Source organism: Podarcis pityusensis, assembly GCF_964106645.2.
Source record: "Podarcis pityusensis genome assembly, chromosome: 5".
NCBI classification, from domain to species: domain Eukaryota; kingdom Metazoa; phylum Chordata; class Lepidosauria; order Squamata; family Lacertidae; genus Podarcis; species Podarcis pityusensis.
The window spans coordinates 66,571,606-66,586,563 of record NC_138032.1 but is presented as its reverse complement, the minus strand read 5'-3'; the positions used below and the strand labels follow the sequence as shown (position 1 = coordinate 66,586,563).

Below are 14,958 nucleotides of genomic sequence, written 5' to 3'. Positions count from 1 at the left end.
CTGACTGTGCCATGGACTACTTTACATCCCAAACTTTATTTTTTGTTTTATTTAGTTCCTTGTCTTGTTGAACAGATAAAGAGTACTTGCGGGGGTGAGGGCATAACAAACAGATCCAGAGGTGAAACATATTTAAAATATACCCATGACTTGCTGACATTGCTTATTTCTTTGTATATTCATTAACATTTTTGTTTTTGTGTAAAATCTGAAATTGAATTTTTTTTGTAAAAGCCTGATTCCACAACTTTGTCTATAATAATTGTTTCCTGCACTTTGCTACTCTTTTAAGTACTGAAAATGTCTCTGAAAATGTCAAATGTACATTGTTTGACTTACTGTTTCATTTAGAAGTGTTCTAAATTATTATGTTTTACACATGAGAAACATATAAACATATAGGCCACTATAAAAGATACATAGGTATATATATACATACACACATATACACACACACTGCATTATTACGAGCACACAAGAATTGGGCATCTGTGGTCACAGAATCTTCATAAATACCAATGAGCTTTATGCTGAAAATGGAATGTGGATAAACCATAACTTCATGAACTGAATATTATTGATGGGCCTGGAAAATGCTAAGCAAACAAACAATTTATGAAGCTGAATATCAATCTGGAAGAGCACTCAAGAGCACTCATCCTCTCTATATCCTTTTCTCCTGGCAACTCCCAGCCTTTAACTGAAAAACTGATGACAAAAATGTTTGTGGCTACAGTATTGGCATCCATCACATGGTCCTGACTCCTAACCCAGGGAAGAATTCACCCTCATGCTCTCCTGAACATTGCATCAGAATTCTATACCATTCGGCCATGGCCTTTCTTTCTAAGGAGTAGGATCTAGGCTGTGGAATACTCTCCCCAGGGTTTTTAAATATATGATTTTATTTTCTGGACTATCTTCTATTGAGAACTCTTGCTGCAAAAGTGAGGTTCTTCCTCCCATTTGCATTTTTTGAAAATGTTGCAATGTATCATATATCTTTAAAAACAAAAAGAGAAGCAATATTTCTACTGTATGTGCAAAATTATGGATCAACTCACTGGCTTAATCAACCAATGTAAAACAACACTGTTGTAAAAACTAGCTTAGCCATGCTACATAAATGTACATTTGCCTTAGGAGCTGCCATAGGACTGCCAGAGAATGCCAGGGAGGAGGAGGAACATTCAGAGGGAGGTGGACAGGAAGCGACAGATGGGGAAAGCCAGGAGAGAGCCAGGAGGTGGAAAGGCTCTTCGATGCAGGAGCAGAGCCCCAGCACCGCACAGGAAGTTCTGGCACCGATGGTGAGGTGGTGCCTATTCCGTCTCCCCAGGAGAGGAGAGAGTTAAAGAGGGGGGAGAGGTGTCACAGGAAACTTCCCCGTCTTTTCTGTTGGAGGAGAAGCCGGCAAAAGCCATGCCCAGAATCTGAATTGGAGGAATCAGATGCATGATTGTAATGTGCTGCCTGTACATATGTAAAATAAAGAACTATAAATATCTCTGAGTGAGCAGAGGTGCTTATTGCAAAGAGCATATACAAGCCATCGCAGCAGCTCAGTTTTGTCATGAAATGCAAACAGATATTTTACCACTGAGAACACAAGAAGAGCCTATTGAATCAGGCCACACACCCACTGTACTTTCAGTGGTCAGCCAGATGCCTGTGGAAAACCCACAAGAAGCCCTGGAGCACAAGAGCACTGTCCCCTCCTCTGGTTTCCAGCTATGGGTATTCAGAAGACTTACTGCCTCCAATCATGCAAGCAGAGCAGATCCTCTACGGCTAGTAGCCACTGATAGCCTTATCCTCCATGAATTTGTCTAATCCTCTTTTAAAGTCATCCAAGTTGGTGGCCATCACTACCTCCTGTGAGAGCAAATTCCATAGTTTTATCTCTCCTGAATCTGCCAACATTCGGCTAACATTCAACATTGTTTCAAACAGACATCACTTTACATCAGTCAGGATAATTTATCTTATTCATTCATTTTATCTCAGGAAAAAAAGGCATATGCCAAACTACCCTCCAAGAAAATCATGATATCAAGGATCAAATTATATATCCTAAAACTTCAAAGGAAAAAAACCCTGTCTTGCAAGCAAAGGTATGCCACAGATGTACCTCACCTGTGAAATCTAATGGCCAGTTCTCTGAATATAGAGTGCCGGGTTAAAACGATGGAAAAGGAGGGGGGAGTACAGTTTGTGTAAGTATGGGCAACGTGCCCTGCTTGTTTAATAAAATCATCTTCTACAAGTGCTAAAGTACAATATGCAGCCTCTTTTTAAAATTGTCCACAATTTTCCAATCACTAAAACTGTTTCCAAAGAGGAGCTTTTTTGAGCATCGCAACAGCTGGGTTTCATGCAGTTTTACAAACAATCCAGATTTTGTGGTTTCAACATTTGGAACAACTTTCACTCTATGATGAAAAGTTCGTCTGCACAGATTTAGCAGGGTTCTTCTTCAGATCACTGCTTCCTCTACACTAAAGCTTGGTTGGTTGTATCATCCTCCTATGGGTTTACACTTTCATTTAGCCCTGTGCTTTCTAGTCACAAGTCCACGCTTAAAGTGCCATGTCCAAGCCCTTTTAAAAAAACATTATTTTGTCCTGGTGCTTTCCCTGTGGAAAATTGCTCTTTAACACTGAATCAGGGAAAAAACAGCAATTTTGGTTTTCTGCAGATTGCAGTTTGCCCCGATTCAATGGCAAAAGGTGGGTTGCCTTGGGGAAAGCGCTGGGACAAAAGTAAATAAAGGCACTCAGGCACAGCGCTTTAAAACATAGACCTGTGCCTAGAAACACATAACGAAAGGAAGTCTCAATGAGCCCTAGAATGATTTTAGGTTTACCACACATTGGACACAGATCTGTGATAGAAGGTGTAGTAAAATAGGTATCTGTTCCCTCCTAAAATCAGTGCAAATGCAATGAATTGGGTTAAAATGCATATTTTACTTGATTTTGATCAAAGCTGGTTTGGGGGCAAAACATCAAAATGCATTTCCAGGGAGGACATAGCAGGTCAGCTTCATCTGTCAGGATGATTAACAATAGCTATTATCAGTCATTTTATCCCTGTGGAACAGAGGCAGCATTGGGATAAACTTCAAAATACTCTGGATGGATTGCTCTCTGTCATGGGATCGAGAAATCCGCTTGGCCTGTTGAGTGACCAGGAGTGGGTCTTTGCCAACCACCTTTGAGGTCCAAGGAGGATTTCTTTAGGAACAACCTCACAACTGCCTCCTTCAAGGCAGCCTACCCTACCGTAAGAGTCATTCTTCACTTTCTGGACACAGCCAGTCTATCCGTTCCTGCAAGAAAAATCTACCCATGAATAGTTAGGCAAAAATGCAGTCAGTCACACTGCACCAAATACCTTGTCTACACCCCCACTAAGGTGACTTTAATTATAATGCAAATTTATTGTTATATTCCAGCGGCTGTTACTTATTTCAGCATAGTGTTGCCTATTTTAAGAAACCTTATTTTGGGTCGTAGATTTATGAATTTATCAATCTTGAATTTATCATGATTTATGAATTTATCACCTTCTCCCCAGCTAAGCACAAGACATAGTTTGAGGTTGAAGATAATATGACAAGCCTTCAAGTTGTTTGACCGATAGTGTGCTGGCTCTGATCTGAATCTGTGATGGAACTCTTCATATGACCAAGGAACTGTGATAAAAATATAATAAGGGGGGCGGGTTCACCACACTCAATGACTTCGTTCGAGTTCACATATTAAATAATCTGTTCTGGTATTTTGTGAGCAAATGTTATCATCCAGTGATGCACTTGTAGCTCAGACAGCAAGCTTGTTTCCATAGTAATTGAGTCAATGGCCTAGTGTATCAGCTGATTTTTTTTTTACAACCCTGATTTATATGCAATTTTTATTGTTGTTTAAAGAAAGGGCCTCAAGAGACTTTAATAAAGTAATGAGCAAAGGTAGATACAGTATTTACACTCTCTCTCTCTCTCTCTCTCACACACACACACACACACTTCATAAGGGGGTGCACCACAGAGGCTCTAGCTTCTCAGCACGATTGAGGGGGCCTGATGTGATGTCCTGTGCTTTGGCTCCTGGGAGCAAGTGCCTATGGTGCATCACTTTCCTTATTAGTTTTGTTTTAATCTATTCAAATTTAAGCCAACTTTTAGTCAAGTGAGTCATGTGACCAACCTTCGCTATCCTTTAGGGGATATTAAACTGACTATTCCCCCTACTCCCCCAAAAATCCTGTTATTTCTCATTCTGTTTTTTATATATATATATAAGATATTTATTAAGCTTTTTTAAAATATTACAATAAAAATGAAAAAATAACAAAAATACAAAATAAAAATAATTAAAAACACACAGATTTTCCATTACTTATTTTCCTTTAGCTTGTTTCCCGGACCTCCTCATACCTCCCTTTTTTGTATTCCAGTTCAGTTTGTTGGTTCAGCAAATCCTTACCCTCTTTATTTATCCTAATCTTTAGTCTTAAAATAGTAACGTTAAATTTTTACCTATTAACAACCCATTTTTCATAATCCCTTAAAGCATTACAGCTGGAAACCACTTAATTTCTATCCAACATCATTCTAACATTCATTAATTTTACAATAATTCTGTAGATAGTCTTTGAATTTATTCCAATCTTCTTCCACTGACTCTTCTCCCTGGTCTCGGATTCTGCCAGTCATTTCTGCCAGTTCCATATAGACCATCAGCTTCATCTGCCATTCTTCCAGAGTGGGTAGATCTTGTGTCTTCCAATACTTTGCAATGAGTATTCTTGCTGCTGTTGTGGCATACATAAAAAAGGTTCTATCCTTCTTTGGCACCAATTGGCCGACTATGCCCAGGAAAAAGGCCTCTGGTTTCTTCAAGAAGGTGTATTTAAATACCTTTTTCAGTTCATTATATATCATTTCCCAGAAAGCCTTAATCCTTGGGCACGTCCACCAAAGGTGAAAGAATGTACCTTCAGTTTCTTTACATTTCCAACATTTGTTATCGGGCAAGTGATAAATTTTTGCAAGCTTGACTGGGGTCATGTACCACCTGTATATCATTTTCATAATATTCTCTCTTAAAGCATTACATGCCGTAAACTTCATACCTGTGGTCCACAACTGTTCCCAGTCAGCAAACATAATGTTATGTCCAAAATCTTGTGCCCATTTAATCCTGTTATTTCTCATTCTGGACAAATGGAGGCTGGTTGTGATTATTCAGTGATGCTCCCTGCACATGGTCAGATGTTATCTCACATCTGAAACATCTAGCCATGAAACTGGAAATAAGTTCAGATGGGTCATGACTCAAGTAAAAGCTTTGCGCTTTTTCTTTTTAAGCAGGAAGACCAGGACTTAAACAGTTCTCATCATTCTTTCATTTTACAAGTGCTGTGCAAAAGCAGGTGTGGAGAGCCATCATCTCAAAAAGCCACCAGCGGTTATCAAGCTCATCACCTAAGCATGGCTATTTAACGGCATGATGAGGCAGGTTGTCACACTTCAGCCGACGTGTAAAACTTGTGATATAGATTTTTCACAGGTCTTGCTTGAGTTGTAGTGCATAACTGTCAAATTCTTCATAACCCAAAAATGTGCAATCGCGGCTGCTTAAATATAAAAAAGGCATAACCTATTCATGCTCATAACAAAAGCAAGCTAGGTTAGCTGTAGCATCATGGTGGGGGGCAAGTTTCTAACTTACAAGAAGCATATTTGTAACAACTGTATGGTAGGGAAAACATCTGCAGGTTAATCTTTTCCTGACATAGTGTAATGCTATGATGTTGAAAGCCATGCCTCCATGCTAAACACACACACACATGCACATCTTAGGCAAAGGCTCCCCCTGTGCTCAGAAGAAGCAGATCGACAAGAGTTTTACAAGGTCAGCTTTGTCTGCAGCAAAGAATTGGCAATCTTTTGATGAATGTGTAAGACTTATATAGCTACAAATATAAAATATGGGTTGAATAATCAGCAAGCTGTATAAACTGTTGGGGCTCACACAAGCCAAGGCAAAACCCCGCTTTTTAAAAACTGGTGCTCAACTGCCCTTGATATTCCATGACTCAAAGAGGGGTAATGAGCATGCTTTAAAAATTAATGTTGTTATGCATACATAGTGAATTTCTTCAGGGCATAGAAACTCTATGAGCAGTCCCAGCCATTGCCCTGTTTATATGTACAGGGCTACCATGTTCACTGTTACATGTGGTGGTGACAGTCACCTCATAGTTTCAGAATGAAATACAAACTTTCAATGTTTTTTTTTTAAAAAATAGCCATTTGACTTGATTTTTGAACCTGAAGCAAAGTGTCAAAATGACTCTTTTATGGGTTTGACCAATATAATGTGCTGTGTACATCAAATAAATGAATACATAGATAATGTTCTAGCACCATGTTTGCTTTGGACTGGAACTCAGTTGTGAACACAAGAGATGAGAATGACAGCCTTCCTGAAATCTGCTGCTGGAAAACATCTATCTCATGATACATGTTAAGCTTCTTTCTGTGTGTTTTAGCTTGAGCCTCAAGCTAGTCCTTTAATAATTTACTCTGAATTAAAGCAGCATGATATCATCTCATTTTTCTACATTTCTCTCTATCTTCCCTTAAGTTAGTTAGGTTTATGCATAGCATACAACAAGTGAAAGAAAATCCTATTCTCCCAAAAAGTAATTCACAAAAGATAACCATAGCAACACATTAACCTCAGAATTGATCTGTGGATTTCTGGGATACAGGATTCTACTGGCCTTTAAGAAGCTGATATTTAACTTGAAGCCATGTCTAATTCAGCAGTTTTTATTTCAAGTGTTAGGCTTACTCTGTTAAGCTGTTCCTTTCTCACTGGATTCTCAACCATCTAAATTTTACCTAATTTTGCCCATGAGCAGTGCATATGAAAATTGCTGGCCTGTCTTTCAAATATATTAACACTACTTCATTTAAAGTGAGAACATTTGCTCTGAAATTTTTATCTGTTAGTGCTTCAATACTATGTAAACGTGATCTTCCCTATTTTGTTTATTCTGGTCTTTGTCTTTTTCCAATAAAACAGAAGCCACTACCGTCAGTGCCCAAGCATAATGCTTCTCTTAACTTTGTACAAACATATAGAGAACCCCTTCTTTTCTTTGCTTCCAAGGCCTTGTCTGTCTGTGTTTGTTTTTTGGTGGAGGGTGGGGTCAGAGTGAATATTGAGTGATGTCCTTTAGTGGCTTCTTTCACTCCCTTTATTGAAACTCCTAACAATTTGAATCTCCCTACAGATTTGTATTTATAGCCAGGCATGGTACTATGATATGTACAGTATTAATTATTTAAGATGCAAATGCCCTTTAAACCCTGTTTTCCTGTACATGGGATACAATGTTAGGTCTTCTATGCAGTTGTGGCCTAACTACACAACTAACAATTTGCCTACACATCTTCAAGCATTATGGCTTTGTGATATCATTATTCAATCACACATGGTTGGCTATGTGACCTTTTCATGTCATCAGATATCAGGACATGATTCTCAGTTGACTGGGATCTATTATCATCAAGAAGCAGCCGGTTTCAAAGAAAACACACACAGTCCAAAACACATACTTACCAGGTAGCAAATAATCAGCAAAAATGGTGAGGGGGCAAGGGTGGATGCCACACCTACTTTCACACTGAAAAGGTTCATAGGCAGACATTTGACACAGTCCTCTTACGAGTTATTGATACCGCCAACCAGATGCCGAAAGGAATTTGTCCCCAATACCTCCTAACAGGGAATCTTATTGTCTCTGATCATGGAGATTACATTATTAGCAACCAACACCAATCACTATGAAATACCTTCCCTAACCCATCTCTGTTAGTGGCCATGACAACATTTTATTTCAGTAATTTAAGTAAGTAAATATGCATTATGCTCGAAAAAAGTATTTCAATGCAGTTAATGGTTAAGCAATTTCACATTTCAGTTTTTTAAGGACTTTCAAGTGAATGCCACACAGCCCCAGTGACCTTGTCAAATCAGTATGAATGACATACATATATATCAGAAATACATGGCCAATCAAGCCCCCCAGAAACATGTACACAGGCTATCTACAGGCTGTCTTATGAACACAAGGGTGTAGTCCACACTTCATGTATTTGCTATCAGCCTATACTTTTTTTTGACTTATGGCTAATAGCACACAAATGGGGGGGGGTGGATTTGGATCTGGGCTGCAGTGCAGGGACTCCTCCCCTCCAAACTGCCACCCCAATAAAAATCTCTGCAGTCCCATGATTGCTTTTTGGAAAATAAAAAGACACCAGACATTTCAATCATGGAATTTGTAACATCATGTGCTGCTGGACCCTATCATAGATACCAGATGTAGCAAATGACAAACATGATTGCAACACAAAGAATGAACCAGCTCATTACTAATAGACATCAGTATAGTCCAGACGGGGATGCGGGTGGCGCTGTGGGTAAAACCTCAGCGCCTAGGACTTGCCGATCGCATGGTCGGCGGTTCGAATCCCCGCGGTGGGGTGAGCTCCCGTCGTTCGGTCCCAGCTCCTGCCCACCTAGCAGTTTGAAAGCACCCTTAAGTGCAAGTAGATAAATAGGTACCGCTTCATAGCGGGAAGGTAAACGGCGTTTCCGTGTGCTGCTCTGGTGCCGGTTCGCCGGAGCAGCTTCGTCACGCTGGCCACGTGACCCGGAAGTGTCTGCGGACAGCGCTGGCTCCCGGCCTCTAGAGTGTGATGAGCGCACAACCCTAGAGTCTGTCAAGACTGGCCCGTATGGGCAGGGGTACCTTTACCTTTACCTTTTTTATAGTCCAGACATGTTCAACTGGTTGACTACAATCGACAGGTAGATTGTTGTGTTGCTCCAGATCGACTGTGGGATTAAAGTAAGTGATTGCCTGGTTTCTCCTGACTGATCGCGTCACGGCTCACCATGGTGCTATGTCACATTGCCGCTACAGAGTGGGGGGACGAGGGAGGACGGCAGACTGTTGGGTGAGCGATTTTATGCAAAAAAGCTCAACAACTCCAGGTACTCCCCCCTAAAAAAAGCTCAACAACTATAGCCAATCCTTCCACCACTGCTTAGAGAATGCTTGCTGCTGCTTCAGAACCTCAGACAAGACCAAACACTGTTCAACATCCATCGGACTGAGCATAATATATTGGCATATAATATTATGCTATTCAACTCATCCACAATTTAACGTAAGACGTGCAGGTCCACTGCACATTGTGTTATTCAAGGTTCTGTTGTCCAAAAGTGTAAATAAAGTGAGGTTTATTTGTTAATTTCTCTTTAGCGTTCATACACTGCCCCATCAACCATGTCATCTGCACAGCTCATAATTTAAAATCAATAACCAAGACATGCAATTATAATCGATCAACAGCTAAAACAACAAATTAAAAAAATGCATCAACACAAAATTAGTTTGTCATAGAAAGCTGTGTAAGATCATTAAAAACAGCACTAAAGCCAACAAGAGTGTGTTGTGGGAAAACTACCAGACTGCAAGTTTGATATGTATGAAATTAACATTGCAATCCCATGCATATCTACCCCAAAATAAGCTTGACCGAGTTCAACAGGACTTAATCCCAGGTAAGGTGTGTGTAGAACCTTTTAGCCACTCACACCCCAAATGAATATGTGGATCAGAACTTAATATATTTGTTGACTATAACCTCCTCCCTCCATGGCAATTGACTTCCCTGGGTTTGGCAGACACACACACAGACATAGAAATGAATTTATTTTTAAAAGTTTGAGTGAGTGACTGAGAAGTAATATAAGAAAGCATAAGATTTTAAAAAATCACTTCAGACAAACTATACTATAAAGCAGACTAGTAAAGCAAAATTAGTCAAGACTATTCTAAAGGAAAGGGGGATACCTCTGCCTCAAAATACAGTGGTACCTCTGGTTACGTACTTAATGCGTTCTGGAGGTCCGTTCTTAACATGAAACTGTTCTTAACCTGAAGCACCACTTTAGCTAATGGGGCCTCCTGCTGCTGCCTCGCTGCCGCCGCACGATTTCTGTTCTCATCCTGAAGCAAAGTTCTTAACCCGATGTATTATTTCTGGGCTAGAGGAGTCTGTAACCTGAAGCATATGTAACCTGAAGCATCTGTAACCCGAGGTACCACTGTAATAGAGTAAGCAACACTTAAGACAGTGTCAAAAGCAAACAGCAGCAAGATTAAGTCAAAACAGAATAAATGAAAAAGGAAGATTTGGGGAAGGGGAATAAAAAAACTGAGTATATGGTTTGGAATGTACTGGTAAGAATGCAAAAAAGCTTCCAAATAACTCCACTAGAATTCAGCTAGCATACTGTTCCTTACAGTACAGTGGTACCTCGGGATGTGAACGGGATCCATTTTGGAGCCCCGTTCGCATCCTGAAGCGAACACAACCCGCGTTTGTGCGTGCGCGGGTTGCGTTTCGCCGCTTCCGTGCATGTGTTTTGACCATCTGTGCATGCGCGCATGGCGAAACCCAGAAGTAACGCGCTCTGTTACTTCCGGGTCGCCGTGGAGCGCAACCCATACATACATACATACATACATACATACACACATACATAACTTGAAGCACATTTATCCCGAGATATGACTGTAGTTCTTACAAAAGAGCAAGAAACACTGGAGAACAAAGCTACTCATTGCATCAACATCCTTCCACCAGAGCACTATGATTGCAGAGCCCTTGTGAAATCATTCCCTCTGATTACAAACTAGATCTGTCAGTCGCAAAGGAAATTGTCATACCTTGGCAATTTCCATATATGGTAAGCTTAAAGACATACTTTCCCTTTTATCAGAAACAGTATCTGCAGATACTTTTATTTTAGCATCTGAATTGCTCATGTCCCCTAAAGCATTTTAGTACAGGGCAGACCCTACTTCATCTCAGGGAAGCCCAGAATCCTTTTAAAGCATCCTGTTTCAGCTCAGGATTTGACCAAATCTGCTGCACAGCCCTAGCATTAACACATTTTTAGTATGGTTTAACTGCAACTTTTGATGTATCACATTTTTCGCTCTATAAGACGCACAAGACCATAAGACGCACTTAGTTTTTGGAAGAGGAAAACAAAACAAAAAATATTCTGAATCCCAGAAGCCAGGACAGCCAGCGGGATCACAGAGCAGCGATCCCGCTGGCTGTCCTGGCTTATGGGATAGCCGCGTGCAGCCTCTCCGGGGCAAGGGGAGCCTTCATCCCCTGCCCGGGAGAGGCTGTGCGTGACTAAGGCTCCCCCAAGAGCCACGCTGCCTTTAAAGAGAACGCGGAGTGTGTGTGCAGCTCTTGGGGGCTTTTCCCCGAGGAGGGAGAACGGCAGCCCTGGGAATAGCACACATGTCTGACCATCAGAAATAGAAGGGATGTTATTTACCATTATTTTTATAAAGGTAAGGTAAAGGACCCCTGGACAGTCAAGTCCAGTCAAAGGTGACTATGGGGTTGCAGCGCTCATCCCGCTTCCAAGCCAAGGGAGCCAGTGTTTGTCCACAGACAGCTTTCCAGGTCATGTGGCCAGCATGACTAAACCGCTTCTGGCACAACGGAACACCATGACGGAGACCAGAGCACATGGAAACACTGTTTACCTTCCCACCGCAGCTGTACCTATTTATCTACTTGCACTGGCATGCTTTCAAACTGCTAGGTTGGCAGAAGCTGAGACAGAGCAATGGGAGCTCACTCCATCGTGGGGATTTGAACCGCTGACCTTCTGACTGGCAAGCCCAAGAGGCTCAGTGGTTTAGACCACAGCGCCACCCGCATCCTTAGCTTCATAGTGGCTATGAAGGTGGTGGCAGCAGCAGAGCATAAAATTGTGAAATAATGCCTCCTTCAAGATGCTTCAAGCACCATCCTTTAGCATCTAAGCAACAACATTTAGCATCTAAGCATGCAAATAAAGCTAAATAATCAAGCTCTGCTGGACATGGACTCTAGTGATTAACAATTCAATAAGAGCTATGCATTAAACATCCATTTACCAGTTAGGATGTAGCACTTATGAGGAGTAAAATAAAATGTGAAAGGTATGGAGACTGAAACAAGGGACATATTTATAGCTTCCAGGATAACTAATGTGACTAGGCACCCTGTAAGAAAGCCTCAACTCCCCACCCACCCCTCTCAATCACTACCAAGGAAATATAATAAATCATTAGAAAGAGAACATACCCAAGTGACACTGACATAAAACACCCACATATATACTAAGTAAAAGCATATGTTTTACCACTCCACCCCTCCACCCTTTTCTTCTCCCCCCCCACCTTATTATGTATACAACACTAATGTCCCACATCAAAGGTAACTGATCTGTAGAAAAGACTCTATAACCTGAAAAAAGAGACAATGCACGTACTTTTGTAAACCAAGAAAATATTTAATAAAAATCATTTTTGAGAAAAGAAAGTTCCAATCAACAAGTGTACTGAATTACTTAATACTAACCCCAATTTGAAGAGAAAACTTGGAAAGATTGCTGTGCATTGTAAAGCAGGGTTCCATTTTTTTCACTTTGTCCTACACCATCTGTTTCCTTCAGCCTTTCCCTCTTTGCTATCTTCCTTCCATGTCATTCACCTTCTTCCCACACAAAATAAGCAGCAGCTGCATAAGCCAACATTAAAGACCATGCTTCCAGTCACTTAATAAGCAGGCAAATGTCATTTTGTTTCTACCACGGAAACAAGACATCTCCAATTTGAAATGCCAAATGAGCTCATAAAGGGCAACATAAGAAGATCTCTGCTGGATTATTCCAATGGCCATCAAGTTAAGCATTTTGTTCCCACAGTGGTCAACCATATGACTATGGGAAGCCCTTAAGCATCTAGATGACTACTGTGAGAGTGCCATGTATTTTCCACAGAACAATAGATAACAACAATAGATTGCTCCCCACCTTTGTACAATCTAGTTAACCACCATATCAGTTTGAAACTCAATCTTCATTCCTTTATTTCCTATTAGCAGTCACATCCATACTAACAGGTGACAAAATTGAAGTTCACTAAATTAGCAGTTGAGGGCAGGAGTGCCTGGCGTGCTCTGGTCCATGGGGTCATGAAGAGTCGGACACGACTAAACAACAACAACAACAACAACAAATTAGCAGTAGTGGCCCAACTGCAATTGGTTTGGCTTCTTGCAAACTTAAGAACAGTAAAAAAAAAACATGTCCTGACTAAAGGGCACTACTTTCTTTTCTGCTCCTTGTTCAAACATTAAGAGAGATTTATAGGCACAAGGAGAAGAAATGATGGGGCATGGAAAAACAACTTACTCCTTAACTTAAAGAAAAGAAAAGAGATCATTGTGGACTTTAGGAAATGTAAATTGAATATTCAGCCACTTATTATTGAGGGGAAGTGCGTGGAACAGGTCTCGGTGTTTCGATTTCTGGGAATAGAGTTGAGAGACGACCTAACCTGGGGAGAGAACAGCAAAGACCTGGTGAAGAGAGCACAGCAGAGGTTATATTTTCTGAGAATCCTTCGGAAAAACAATCTCTCAAAGGACCTGTTGATGGCATTTTACCATTTCACTGTGGAGAGCGTACTAACTTATGGTCTGTGTGTGTGGTTTGGGAGCTGCACGGCCAGGGAAAAAACAATGCTATCCAGGGTTGTAAAGACTGGCAGAGAGAATAATTGGGTGCACTCTTCCCACCTTAAATCAAATCTATGCTGCCAGGTGCCATAAGAAAGTGGCAGAGATAGCACAGGATAGTATGCACCCCGGAAATGATCTCTTTCAGCTTCTGCCTTCTGGAAGAAGGTATAGGGTTATAAAGGCCAGGACTAGCCGCCTGAAAAACAGTTTCTACACAAATGCAATTCTGGTTCTAAATGCAGCATAAGGGGTCTCTGTAGTATAGTATATTTTAAAATGGGGTTTTAGAGTTTTTAGTGGTTTTTGAATGTTTTATGTAGTTTTATAGTAGTTTTATGTAGTTTTGTAGTAGTTTTATGTAGTTTTGTGGTAGTTTTATGTAGTTTTGTAGTAGTTTTATGTAGTTTTTCAATTTTATTGTTCTGCAAGGGAAAATGACAATAAAGATATCGTAATCGTAATTTACAGAGAACCTACCTATTTGTATCCTATTATGATGGGGGGGGGGGAAATTATTTGAATCAGATAATTAATCTGAGTTTATTAATCCATTGATTTGCCATAGGGATAATTTCAAATGGCACAGGTAGCAGTATTATAAGCACCCCTGAGTAGAAAATGCAACCAGAAGCCAAATTAAAATAATTTGGCAAAATTAACAGCAGCAGAATCTATCTAAGCTCCTCAGAGCAGGGGGTGATCCTTTTTGCTTGCATCGCCCTGTCAAGTGCCATGCATGTCAATGGAATTATGTAAATAAGAAACAATGAGCCAAGCTCTTTCAAAAGGAGCTTCCCATATCAGAAAAAGAACACATGTAGAGGCTTGAAACATATGCAATTATTCCATAATTCATTATGTCCTCCGCAAAGCATGTCAATATAGACAGGAAGCTTATAGTACATTCATTTCTCAGTATCACCACCTCTGCTGAAAAAACCATGTCTTATGTATATAACCAAAAATACTTTCTGAAAGAGCTGGTCTTCATTTAGCTTATTCATATAAAGAATTACAGCAAAATTGGCAAAGATAAACTTTACTCACATCAGAAGCAAGGAAACTGACCTATGACACCTTTGGCAGAGTAGATAATTGCTTAAAAAATATAGGCCACTGTTCATGAACATTTTGATTTCTTTCCCTATCTACAATGAAAGCCATCTGCTATGCATGGCTGACTTCATGAATTTTCAAGTCCATTTCTATACTGAAAATGCAGAAATGGCTTTTGTCATTAGGAAAAATATGGGCGGGCACAGAGCACT

The 14,958-nt window shown here is 40.4% G+C and overlaps 1 protein-coding gene across 4 annotated transcripts in view; it reads right to left on the bottom strand.

The window, feature by feature from the left end:
• Window positions 1-14,958, bottom strand: part of PRKG1 (protein kinase cGMP-dependent 1) — a 686,067-nt gene that overhangs the window by 407,203 nt on the left and 263,906 nt on the right. The gene's annotated exons all lie outside the window — the stretch shown is intronic.